This window comes from Pelobates fuscus, chromosome 1 (assembly GCF_036172605.1).
Source record: "Pelobates fuscus isolate aPelFus1 chromosome 1, aPelFus1.pri, whole genome shotgun sequence".
Taxonomy (NCBI): Eukaryota; Metazoa; Chordata; class Amphibia; order Anura; family Pelobatidae; genus Pelobates; species Pelobates fuscus.
In genome coordinates this window covers 268,088,377-268,102,699 of record NC_086317.1, presented here as the reverse complement: position 1 = coordinate 268,102,699, position 14,323 = coordinate 268,088,377, and positions in this window count along the sequence as shown.

Here is a 14,323-nt window from a genome sequence, read left to right as displayed (position 1 = left end):
CACACACCTTGACACACACCAGCAGATACAAACACAGATGCACACACTTTGACACATAGATACACACACCTTGAGACACAGATACATACACACACACAGATACACACTGTGTGTCAAGGTGTGTGTATCTGTGTGTTATTGTGTGTATCTGTGTGCCACTACGTGCCGGTGTTGTATCTTTGTGTCAGATACATACACATACACAGATACGCACAGTTACACAATGACACACAGATACACAGACTGGCACATACAAATACAGATGCACACACCTTGACACAAACTGGCACATACAAACACAGATACACACACCTTGACACACAGATACACACACTTTGACACACAGATATACACACACACACACAGAGATACACAATGTGTGTCAAGGTGTGTGTATCTGTGTGTCAAGGTGTGTGTATCTGTGTGCCACTACGTGCCAGTGTTGTATCTTTGTGTCAGATAAATACACATACACAGATACGCACAGTTACACAATGACACACAGATACACAGACTGGCACATACAAATACAGATGCACACACCTTGACACAAACTGGCACATACAAACACAGATACACACACCTTGACACACTCCGGCACATACAAACACAGATACACACACCTTGACACACAGATACACACACTTTGACACACAGATACACACACACACACAGAGATACACAATGTGTGTCAAGGTGTGTGTATCTGTGTGTCAAGGTGTGTGTATCTGTGTGCCACTATGTGCCGTGTGTGTATCTGTCACAGATACACACACCGTGATACACAGATACACACCGGCACATACAAACACAGATGGACACACTTTGACACACAGATACACACAACTTGACACACAGATGCATACATACACTCACACACACTCACACACAGACAGATAGCAATGTGTGTCAAGGTGTGTGTATTTGTGTATCTGTGTGTCAGTGTGTGTATCTGTGTGCCACTATGTGCCAGTGTGTGTGTGTGTGTGTGTGTATCTGTGTGTCAGATACATACACACACACATTGACACACAGATACACACACTGGCCCATACAAACACAGATACACACACCTTGATACACTATGTCAAAGGGGGGTTGATACACTATGTCAAAGGGTTCCACGGGACAAATTAAATGGGAAGCCATGAGATAGAGGAATACATACTTAGCAGATAGTACAAGAGGAACAAAGTCTGGGAACCTAAACTTTCTATAAATTTTTACATTACAAGCTATATGCCTTTTAAGCTGACAATTAGAGATGTCCCGAATAGTTCGCAGGCGAATAGTTCCTGGCGAACATAGCTTGTTCGCGTTCGCCACGGATGACGAACATATGCGATGTTCGGTCCGCCCCCTATTCGTCATTATTGAGTAAACTTTGACCCTGTACCTCACAGTCAGCAGACACATTCCAGCCAATCAGCAGCAGACCCTCCCTCCCAGAACCTCCTACCTCCTGTACAGCATCCATTTTAGATTCATTCGGAAGCTGCATTCTTTTTTTTTTTAGACAGAAGTGTGTTATATTTGAGCATGCTAAGCTGAACGTGCGTATATCATGGCTAGTTGCACTGAGGGTATGAGTATATAGCAGTACATTGTTGTGAAAGATGGCTGTCATGTTTAGGGTGTAGCTTGCACGTTATCAACTGTGTATTTATATCAGCAGCTCCACCACTAGTTATAAATCAAGTGTGAGTTGCCCCATGAGATGAGACTAGTGAATAACACAATACATGAATGGTTAAGGTAAAGGCATGTAAGGAACTACGACAATAAACTCTTTAGGAGGTGAAATAATGACATGGCGTTTAAACGCTTGCTACTTTACAATTAGTTAATGTGTAGAGAGCAGTTCATTTGATCAAAGGCATGGTGTGGAGGATCGGCTATAGTGGGACATGCTTGGCAGGCTGCTGTTTACTGCTTGTGCTCATCCGATCCCTTCTGGGCGCCAAGTGCAGACCCTGGGAGTCCCTGATACCTGGAACAACAAAGGCAAGTCTCTGGCTGAGTGCCGGGTTCATGGCTTGAGGTGGTGGAAGCTTGTTTTGTCAGGTGGTCGGATCTGTCCCGGTGGTGCTTCACATCCGGTGCGGGATTGTGGTGGCTTAAGGTGGAGGCGAGTGCTTGACGTGGGGCAGGCTCTGCATTTCTGTTTGTGCCTCCGGTCCCGTCTTCGACGCCTTTTGCGTTGGTGGATTTTAATGGGGACTGCTTCGCTTAGCTGTGGTGGAGCTTGTTGGGGCTGTGGTGGAGCTTGTTGGGGCTTCCTGCTTGTTATTTGCTTCTAAAATTGATTAAAGATTCTGTCCAGCTTAGACTCAATATCCTGCCATGCTTTGCTGGTAGCGTGTGTGTCAGGATCACAGCGTATACCGTGCCCACTTGCCCAGTGCCACCACTCCTATCTGGTCGCACATTAGATTACACGCGCAGTGCCCCAAATTTGAAGTAGGAGGACCAACCAAGCATCTTTTTCCATCTCCCGGTTACTAAAATCGATGCCCTTTACACGTCCCCTGATAGGGGACGTAACAGGGATTAAACTGATAAGAATAGTACTACTTAACACACCTTATAATAATGCAGAGAGAGGCAACGCAGAGAGAGGAGTCTGAAGAAGAGGAGTCAGAGGAGGAAGGTGGCTTTGAGGAGGTGGAAGACCAAACACAGCAGACGTCCCAGGGGGCTTGTTGTCACCTTTCGGGGACCCTTGGTGTTGTACGTGGCTGGGTGGAGGAAGAGACCTTCAATGACATCTGTGATGACAAGGAACAGGACATGGCTAGCTTGGTATCCAACCTTGTGCAAATGGGGAGTTTGCGGTTGTGCAAATGGACTGTTTGCAGTTGTTTGCGGTGCGTTAAACGGGGAGTTTAGTCTGTCACTGTGAAGTGGGCATAACCCTTACACTACCTGATCGATACAACATCATACCTGATGTTTTAAAGCAGGTTATTCCAAACAATTTAGGAATGTTAGGTGATTTATGCCCTTTATGAATTAAAACCAGACTCTGCATCAACTATGTAATTTTCCATGGGAGTTTTGCCATGGATCCCCCTCCGGCATGCCACAGTCCAGGTGTTAGTCCCCTTGAAACAACTTTTCCAACACTATTGTGGCCAGAAAGAGTCCCTGTGGGTCTTAAAATTCACCTGCCTATTGAAGTCTGTGGCGGTTCGCCTGGTTCGCGAACATTTGCGGAAAATCACGTTCGCCGTTCGCGAACGGAAAATTTTATGTTTGCGACATCTCTACTGACAATCTAAAGATAGTAATGGGCAACTGAGACAAGAAACAGAAGCACAGAAGCAGCCCAAAGATTTGAGTTAGAATGCAATAATGTTCAACTTGAGAGAAATTAAATTAGTGGGGATTACCCAGAAAATCATGTTATTAATAATGCTGCAAAAGGTATATGACTGTAAAAACTTGGTAAACTAGAGCTGAAAGAGTGTACAGAGTAGACTTGTGCACAAATATCTTTCATATGTCCTAAATAAATCAAATCTATGGATGAACTAATCAATTAATTAGGTACCTATAAACAAACTGATTTGTTTGGCCACAGGTTGACAGGCTGAGAGGGATTTGTGTACAAGTCTAGTGCAGAGATAGCTTAAGTGAACTCTTAACTTTCTGCTAAGGCTTGTAAAATAGTTACATTTAACCCATGTACCTGAATCCAACTACACTGTTTGACTCTATTCATCACTATGTGTACACACTAGAGGCTACTTAGAATTATAAAAAAAAATATTTTGTCTCTAGTTTCCACCCACCCCTTTTAAGTGTAAAACAAAGACGCAACAACAAACATGCATTCTGTATTACATACAGTATCTAACTTTTTTCTTGCCATACATCAGAAAATCAACAACCAGAACATGTGTTACAGGGCTTGAACATAAGGTAGAATGCTGGAATTTAACAGTGACTAATGGTTTGTATAAATTAATCCTATTATATATAGAATAAATGCTGAACAAAGGATGGATGATAAAATGTTTCTTTTTTTCTGTTTTTTTGGAGTGGGGGTAATAGATATGTTCTCCGTTTGAAAACATGCAGATATATTCAGTCCATCAGTATCAATAAATATTATTTTGCGCTAAAAATGCAAAAATGCAAATTGCACGGCATGAGGCACATTTCCCTTACATTCCGTGATCAAATGGAAAGTGATGGTTGCTCCTAGCAACGCCTCTGTCTCATTAAAATAAGGTTTATAAAACCACAGAATATAACAATCAGCATATTATTGGGACTTATTGTTGCTTAACAGCCTTTGTGAGGCCAAGGGTTCTTGATTACATTTTGCCATCATTGTTTCCACACTATTTTAATGAGGGTTTTAAATATGTACGGCTGATATATAATATGAAAACATAATATTTTAGTGCTTACTATTTAACACATTCATTGTTTTCCAACAACATTTTGCACATCAACTAGAAGTACTAATGTGTCATATTTTAGTAATTTTTGCTGGAAACTAAGTAGATAACCTTCCATGTATTGTCAAGACAAGAAAAACTATAGAGAAACTATTATTATTATGTTTTTATGTTATTATTTATATAGCGCCAACAAATTCCGCAGCGCTTTACAATGGGTGGACGAACAAACATGTAGTTGTAACCAGACAAGTTGGATGCACAGGAACAGAGGGGTTGAGGGCCCTGCTCAATATGCTTACATGCTAGAGGGAGTAGGGTAAAGTGACACAAAAGGTAAGGATAATATTAGACTAGTGATTTGAAAGCAAGAACCAGAATTTTAAATTGAGCCCTATATCTTACAGGAATCCAATCTAAGGACTGACAGAAGGGTGAGGCATGAGAGGTGCGGGCGGACAGGAAGATGAGCCTCGCCGGTGCATTCATTATGGACTGTAACGGCACAAGTTGGGAGCACGTAAGACCACCGAGAAGCGTATTGCAGTAGTCAAGGCGAGAAAGGACAGTGGAATGGACCAGCACCTTAGTCGCATCTGGAGTTAAGTAGGGTCAGAGGCGCGCAATGTTTTTGAAATAGAAGCAGCAGGATTTAGCAATAGACTGAACATGAGGCGTGAAGGAGAGGTCGGAGTCAAAGTGAACACCTAGGCAGCGAGCCTGCATGGTGGAGCTGATGGTAGCACCATTGGCTTAGAGGGAGGGAAACACAGGAGTAGCAACACTTGAGACAGACCACAATTTCATTTTTGGTCAAGTTGGCAGCCATCCAGTTAGAGATAGCAGAGAGGCAGTCAGAGACACTAGTCAAAAGGGACGGGGGGAGTTTAAGAGAGGACAGGTAGATTTGCGTGTCAGCCGCATAGAAATGATATTGGAAGCCAAAGGAGCTAATGAGTTTACCAAGGGAGGCAGTATAGATGGAAAACGGTAGGGGACCAAGGACTGAACCTTGGGGGACACCAACAGAGAGGAGTTGGGAAGATGAAGCAGAGCCAGAGAAAGAAACACTGAAAGAGCGCTGGGAGATGTAGGAGAAACACCAGGAGAGAGCAGTATTTTGTAGACCGATATTGCAGAGGATGAGAAGAAGCTGTTAATGATCAACAGTGTCAAAAGCCACAGAAAGGTCAAGGAGAATTAGGGTAGAGTAGTGACCACGAGATTTTGGATACTTTGGTCAGTGCCATTTCCACAGAGTGTTTAGCCAGACTGAAGCAGGTCTAGCAGAGAGTTGGACTCGAGGAAGTCTGTCAATCTCGCATACACAATTCTTTCAAGGATCTTGGATGCAAAAGGCAGTAGCGATATAGGACGATAGTTGGATGGGGAGTTAGGGTCAAGGATGGGCTTCTTTAGAATTGGGGTTATAGTTGCATGTTTGAAGGGTGATGGAAATATGCCAGAGGAGAGAGAGAGATTGAGAATTTTAGTGAGAGTTAGAGAAAGAGAAGAAAACTAAGTACTGATGAGATGCGAGGGAATTGGATCTAGGAAGCAGGTGGTGGGGCGGGAGGACTGGAGCAGAGCAAAACCTCTTCCACTGTAGCAGGTGCGAATGAACATAGAACAGCAGGGGGAGTGAGGTTAGGGGAAGTATTGTAAGGGGAAGACAAAAGATGAGAGATCTCTTCCCTGATCGTAGAGATCTTCTCGGTGAAGTGAGTTGCAAAGTCTGAGGCGGTCAAGTTAGTAGGTGGAGGAGGAACAATAGGGCGAAGAAGAGAGTTAAATGTATGAAATAGTCGTTTAGGTTCACGGGAGAGTGTGATTATGAGGGTATTGAAGTAATTTACTTTTGCAGAGGAAAGAGCCAAGCTGTATGAGCGCAGCACATATTTACAATATTAGTCTATATGATTCAGCAGGACAGAGCTCAGTAAATTATTTATTATTTATACAGTAGATGTCTCATCAGACTAACATGAAGCTCAAAAAGGTACTCAGTAAATGCAACAGGGTAAATATGTGTGTTTGCAGGAGTGTTGCTTCTCTCTTACACCTCCTTTGGTTTCAGCCCATATCAAAATGTGATAATCCCTACCTCAAGACTGCAACCACTGCCAATTCACAATGCCACTATTTAACCCATGTAGTTCTATATTTCTCCGCCCGCCTCAAATTTTGAAATTTTATTCCCCTATCTTCCTGTACCATCTTGTATGTGTGTCTCTCGCTATCTGCAACACCCCCTATGAAACCTCTTGTATCTGTATCCCAATGTCCCTAACCTAATTTTCTCCCTATCTCCCGAAGTCCTGTTTCTCATTGCTCTAGTGGTGTGGCTGACAGGAATATTTTATTTATAAAATATTTAACCAGGAAGGATACATTGAGATTTCTCTTGTTTTCAAATATGTCCTTGGTCCACAAAACATTGCATTGATACAATAGGGTACAATAAACTACAAAAACAATAGTAATACACAATAGATAAAAAATTTAACATAGAACAGGAAAGAAATATACAATCAACCATGACAGATGCATTCTGTTTTGAGATATGTAGAGAGGGATCTCTTAAAAGATTTTAGGCTTGGGGAAGATTTGAAAGTGTGCGGGAGGTCGTTCCATAATTGTGGTGTTCTGTAGAAAAAGAAGGATCGAGCCGCTTTCTTTTTGTATTGAGGTAGACTAAATAAAGTGCTGGTACTGGATTGGAGGTTATAGGAAATGGGAACAGCTGGGGATAGCATTCTGTTCAGGTAGGGTGGGAGCTTCCCAGAAAAGCTCTTAAACACAAGGCTGGAAAGATGAAGGGTGCGTCTGGATTCCAGCGACAGCCAGTTTAGTTCTTTTAGCATGTCACAATGGTGGGTCATGTCATTACATTGTAGCACAAAGTGGCAGATCACTAAATATGATACTGGAATGGTTGTTAACTACGCAATTATGAAATTGAAGATTGAATAGGACTATGTCACTTGCCTATCATGTTATAATATATTTGTTTAGAATATGATGAGACTATTTACATCTTTATATGATTAACTTATATATTTTCTTATGATTCACTATTTGGGATGTCAGGTTAAAAGCAGACTTACAACTAGCCATAATAAAATTAACTTTTGCCTTTATGGCAATTAATTTATAGTCTTTTTGCAAAAAAATAACTTTGTTGATAAGTATATAATTTATACCTTAACTTTGGAAGTACCCCATTATTTATATTTAGATTTAGATATGAATGAAAGGTGTATTTAAATGTTTAATATTATTTGTAAGTAGTGCACTTTATTATAGCGCTATGTTGCACATGCGCACTGCTGCTGCGCCTCTGTTCTTTGCTTCTTTGTTTTTTGTGTTTAGTTTTGTGCATGTGCTATATTTTGATAGTAGTGCGCGTGCGCGGTATCTATATAGGCCGCGCATGCTCAGTACGTTTCATTAGACTTATGCGCATTAGATCATGTGACAGTTAGAGCTCCTTGTTCCATGCCAGTGTGTATGTCATTGCAAACTTTTAAGAGGGCAGTTGTAGTTGAAAGCCTGATTGATCAGCAGTCAGATAGTTTGATTGTTGGTAATACTCACATAGTTGCGTATGGAGACATTTTTCCGAGATTTTTTACAATACTGGGAGCAATGATATTGGGCAATAGTTACAAACCAAAGTAGTGTCACCACTTTTATGGATAGGCACTACTCTTGCAGTCTTCCAAAGTTTGGGTATTTATCCAGACACCAAAGATTCGTTAATTAGGGTTGTGACAGGTTTAGCAATTGCCGGTACACTGAGCTTCAACAGCATTGCTGGGATTTGATCAGGTCCAGACTGGTGTTTCATTTTATAGCTTATTAAGTGTTTTTTTTAATGATACTAATTGGTACAGGTCTAAAATTTAACTTCTATATATTGGATCTTTGCAAACTTAGTGGGGCTTGATCCATATTTGTAGTTTCAGGATGTGTGTCATTAGCTTGGCAATCAGGGTGATGGAGCATCCAACAAAATAATTGTTAAAGGCATTTGCTACATCAAAGGGGAGTTGCAGGGTTTGGTTGTCCACTTTGACAGTGGAGTGTTGGTAGTGGATTGGGGGAGTTTGTAAGTTACTTATGATTTTCCAAAAGTTTTTGTTCAGATTTTTACTGAAATATTGGGCCTAGGCCAATTTTGTATGTTTTGTGCATATATTTCGCCATTGTCTATATGCACAGGGATGGTTCATAGAGCCAGTACGCTTGAACTTTGACAACAATGAATCCCGAAACTGGTACATTTGAATGAGGTAAGCTGTGATCCAGTTCCTATGTGCCCCTTTTACTCCCAGCTTACCCAGCGGGTCATGCAAAATCCAAACTTGTAGGAGTTCGGACTGAAAGAATTCAACTGCACAGTCTAGATCTGGGATTAGGTTTAATCTTGGCCATGGGAGGATCTTGATGTCATTTATATTCAAAAAGTATTAGTGTGTGCGCTCCTATTGATAAAATGTGAACTCATAATTTGTAATTATAATATTTTATGTATATACACACACAGACAATAGTAATTGATCAAATGTAACTCTCAATAATAAAAAAACACTATATAAGTACCATAAATGAACATAAAATACATTTCTGATTGTAATACCGTAAATAAACAACTGCACTCACATAAATAGAGAGCCAAAAAATCTATCACAATGTAGAATACAATTATTGATAGTTTAACATAACACTGTTACAAGCAAACAGCTCAAAAAGGAAGGAAGGGGTTTATCATATGTGGTGGACCAACACTTGGTCTATAAAAAAAAAACAAAAAAGCAAACAATATTATGGCAAACTATATAGAGTGCTATAATCACAAAACAAATCAAAATATAAATCAAGTATTAAAACCTGCAAGGAGGGTAAGCATATATGTAGCTAACAACCTTAGACCAAGTGTGTGGCGGGCCCCCTCCCACGACTCCGGAAAGATACTGTAGCAGTGATGGATACAACCAGCAAGCTCTACCATGACCTGAAAAGGTGACCATGTGTCACCTCAGCTTTATCTAAACAGGCCAAATTCTGATCATGCAAGTCACCACATATGGCACAAAAAAGGCCATGGCTGCCTCAAAGACACAGTACCTTTTGTCTATGGTACATGGATAAAAGACTAAAGCATCTACATGTTTCGTCTCAGCAAGAGATTCTTGATGTCATATTAAAAAGTATTCAAAATTTTTTTTTTTTTTAAAGGACCTGGTGATTTTAACCTTGGATTTAGTAGCCTTTGTTTTGCGCATGCAGTACACTAAGCAGTGATCACTGAAACTGTTAGGGAGAACACCGGCCTCCTGGATTCTATCAGGAGAAGTGGAGAGAATCCAATCCAGCAGGGTATGGTTATGACTTTTAATGTGAGTTGGGGAGGAGATTGCTTTAGCTGCAAAGTTTTCAACAGCGAGCAAGAACTATTATTTTTAGGATTCAGACAATCAATATTAAAATCTCCAAAGACCAGTAGTTCACTTTCTGGGTTTTGAGCTATGGTTTCACTAAGGAGATGGGCTATGTCAGAAATGGAATGCACTCGGGAGCTAGGTGGGCGGTAGATTCCTGCAACAATGATTGATTTCCTGCACGGGATCTCAATTGTGCCAAAAAGGAAATTAAAGATGGCAGGACAGGTAAAGTTTTGTAAGGGGGTGAACTTTAGGGAATTGTCAACATAAATTATAATGCCGCCTCCTCTTTTTGCTCTGTCCTTTCTATGGCATGAATACTCATGTAATGCAAAGGTATTTTTGCGGTTAGCCACGATTCAGACAGTACAATGATTTGGGGCTTGTAATGTGAACACCATGCTTGCAGTGCATCGATTTGTGGTAGTAAGCTGCGGCTGTTACAGCGCACAAAGCAGAGGCCTTTTTTAGCTGGGAGGCCAGGAATGGAATCTATTGGGGGACCAGGGTTAGACTCTACATAATTTGCAAGAGCAAGTAACATGAGTAATAGGAATTTGAACATAATCTTAGTTTGTTAGAATTGTGATTGTAAAGTTTTATACTTGTGGGGTGGGGGTTGGAGGGCTTGATTTCAACACTCTCCACCAACACTCATCAGATAAATTACAGCAACAAAGGAGGCCATGATGTATAAGAATTTGGTTCTCAGTTTGTGGTGAGTGGTGCTTAAGAGGGTAGTGGTAGGAACATGACAGATGTGTGAAGAGGGTTACAAGGAATATTACGGCAAAAATTAAATAAGTTATGAATAATACATATATGGTGAGGAAGTAGTGCTTACACTACACATATGGCTAGGTAGAGAACACAAGCATAAATGCAGCATGCACAACAGTGTGTGGATGAAGATGAAAATGTTGATTGAAGCATTGTCTGCTGTGCTCCTCATTGTGTCCTCCTTGGTAAACTCCTAGGATTCAGGGCACTTATTGGAATTTGGCACACAGATGGAATGTGACCTGTGCTTCCTTTTGTCGTATGCTCCCCAGTGACTTAACTAAATAGTGATCCTACTCTGCCTTGAGATAGTCAATTGGCTTAATCGCCCCAATAAAGTTTAACACATGAGATGGGAGGGATTGGGGTGCAGGGGTGAGACAGACAGTGTTGCAGGGGTTAACTGGGATCAGAACCAGATATTACCTAGTACGCTGGGTGCAGGGGTGAGAAAGACAGTGTTGCAGGGCTTAACTGGGATCAGAACCAGAGATTACCGTATATACTCGAGTATAAGCCGAGTTTTTTAGCACATTTTTTGTGCTAAAAAACCCCAACTCGGCTTATACTCGAGTCAATAGTCTGTATTATGGCAATTTGCATTGCCATAATACAGACTGGGGGAGAGGGGGGCTGGCAGAGCTGTAACTTACCTGTCCTGCAGCTCCTGTCAGCTCTCTCCTCCTCCGCGCCGTCCGTTCAGCACCTCGGTCAGCTCCCAGTGTAAATACTTACACTGGGAGCTGACAGAGGGAGCTGCACAGACCGCGCGGAGGAGGAGGGAGCTGACAGGAGCTGCAGGACAGGTAAGTTACAGCTCTGCCAGCCCCCCTCTCCCCCCCACTGAACTACCAATGCTGGACCACCAGGGAAGGAGAGCCCCCCTCCCTGCCATGTATCAAGCAGGGAGGGGGGGCGAAAAAAAAATAATTAGTAATAATAAAAAAATAATATTAATTAAATAATAAATAATAATACAAAAATAATAATAATTAAATTAAATAAATAAAAATAATAATAAATAATATATTTTTTTTAAATAATAAAAAAAAAATTCCCACCCCCCACCAAGGCTCTGCAACACACACACACACACACACACCACTCATACACACACACACACCACTCATACACACACACTGCATTCATACACACACACTGCACTCATACACACACACACACTGCACTCATACACACACACACACTGCACTCATACACACACACTGCACTCATACACACACACTGCACTCATACACACACACTGCATTCATACACACGCTGCACTCATACCCACACGCTGCACTCATACACACGCTGCATTCATACACTCACACTGCATTCATACACTCACACTGCATTCATACACACACACTGCACTCGTACACACACTGCACTCATACACACACTGCATTCATACACACACACTGCATTCATACACTCACACTGCATTCATACACACACACTGCATTCATACACACACACACTGCATTCATTATACACACACTGTAAATAAATATTCAATTAATATATTTTTTTTAGGATCTAATTTTATTTAGAAATTTACCAGTAGCTGCTGCATTTCTCACCCTAGTCTTATACTCGAGTCAATACGTTTTCCCAGTTTTTTTGGGTAAAATTAGGGGCCTCGGCTTATATTCGGGTCGGCTTATACTCGAGTATATACGGTACCTGGTACGCTGGGTGCAGGGGTGAGAGAGACAGTGTTGTAGGGGTTAACTGGGATCAGAACCAGAGATTACCTAGTACGCTGGGTGCAGGGGTGAGACAGACAGTGTTGCAGGGGTTAACTGGGATCAGAACCAGAGATTACCTAGTACGCTGGGTGCAGGGGTGAGACAGACAGTGTTGCAGGGGTTAACTGGGAATATGTGGAAGTCGTGCTGCTTTGGCTAGCTGTCGTCTAGTAAAATGAAAAAAAAAGCCTTGGTTTCTGGCCACCTGAAAAGATGTGGGGATGAAGTACCCCATATCCAGGACTTGGCCCTTAAATCCACCTCCTAACAATGGCTATGTATGTATGCATGCATCTAGATTAGCAAAAAAACAAGAAATACAACCTACTAGCAAATACAGCCTTACTAGCAAATATTACCCAATGGTTTATTTGGGGGTTCTGCCATGATATAAAGCAAAAATCAAATAGGAGAGAAAAATATAATGTTTTGAACACTAGGCCTCTCAAATTAGTCAATTATGAGTTAGACCAAGTGCCTCATATCTCCCAGCATTTCAAATGGACGAAGATGAAAACTTTAGTTTTAGGCGTGTGAGTGGGGGTGTGGCCATGAGAAATTTTAGGTCACTTACTAATAGTTTATGCAACGAAGATTGAATCTAGAATTTATTTACACTGACTGATTTTTAACACATGTATAGTAGTTTAACCCCTTAAGGACACATGACATGTGTGACATGTCATGATTAACTTTTATTCCAGAAGTTTGGTCCTTAAGGGGTTAAAGTATTATTGCTGTGGAGCTCTGTAATACACTCAGGCACACCACCAATATGGAGCTCCTAGAAAAGAGGGACATTTGGATAAAATAGAGGGACTGAGGGATTTGGGCCCAAAAAAGCGATAGCTATTCCTAAAAAGGGATACTTGGGAGGTATGCACGTCACTGCTTAACAGCAAATAAATTAAGATTGTGTCAAATATTATCATCCATCTCTGAACCACTTGGTATCAGAAATGTTTGAGAGCCAGTCTAATTTCTTTCAGTCAAGTATTATTATATGAGTTAGTTTAAAATTTGGATGCATTGGCCTAATGCGTCCAAGAGAAGCTATTTGCCAAGCATTTCAAGCAGGAAACTAAACAGAGGCATTATGCATTCAGTGTGTTTGTTTGTATTTTAATCTTACTGCCAATCTGAATGTATTGTTGTGAAATATTGTGTTATGTATATTTATCTGTTTTGATACCGCTTTCCCATATGTCTTCCTTTCATACATGTTTCCACATAACGCAATAAGCTCAGTTCTTCCCTAACAAGAAAATACACATACATTTCTATCAATGCTCTTTTTATTTTATTTTTTGTTTCTGTCATTGTGATTCTTAGGGAAGGTGTTTTGCTAGACTATACTCTGTGTAATGTAGGGGATATATTCACTAAACAGTAAACTATAATAAAATGAATGACAAAACTAAACTAGCCAAACTTTGACTAAGGCACCGAGCAGATATTTTTGACAAAATGTTGCTATATGGATTTCAGTTCCATATAATTCATTTAGTGAATATACACCATAGTGTGATATCGGGAAGAATAGTATTTAAAGGATCACTATAGGGTCAGGAACACAAACATGCATTCCTGACCCTATAGTGTTAAAACCACCATCTAGCCCCTCAGGCCTCCATAAATATAGCAAAATCTTACTGTGTTCAAGCCAGAAGCTGTAACTCTGCATGCCGTTTGCCTAAAAAAAAAAAAGAAGCAGTCTGCTGACATCATCAGAAGTGGTGGCCTGATCCAATCACAATGCTTCCCCATTGAATTGGCTGACACTGACAAAGAGGCAGATCAGGGGCAGAGCCAGCATGATTCAAACACAGTCCTGGCCAATCAGCATCTCCTCATATAGATGAATTGAATCAAAGAATCTCTATGAGGAAGGTTCAGTGTCTACATGCAGAGGGAGGTGACACTGAATGTTTGG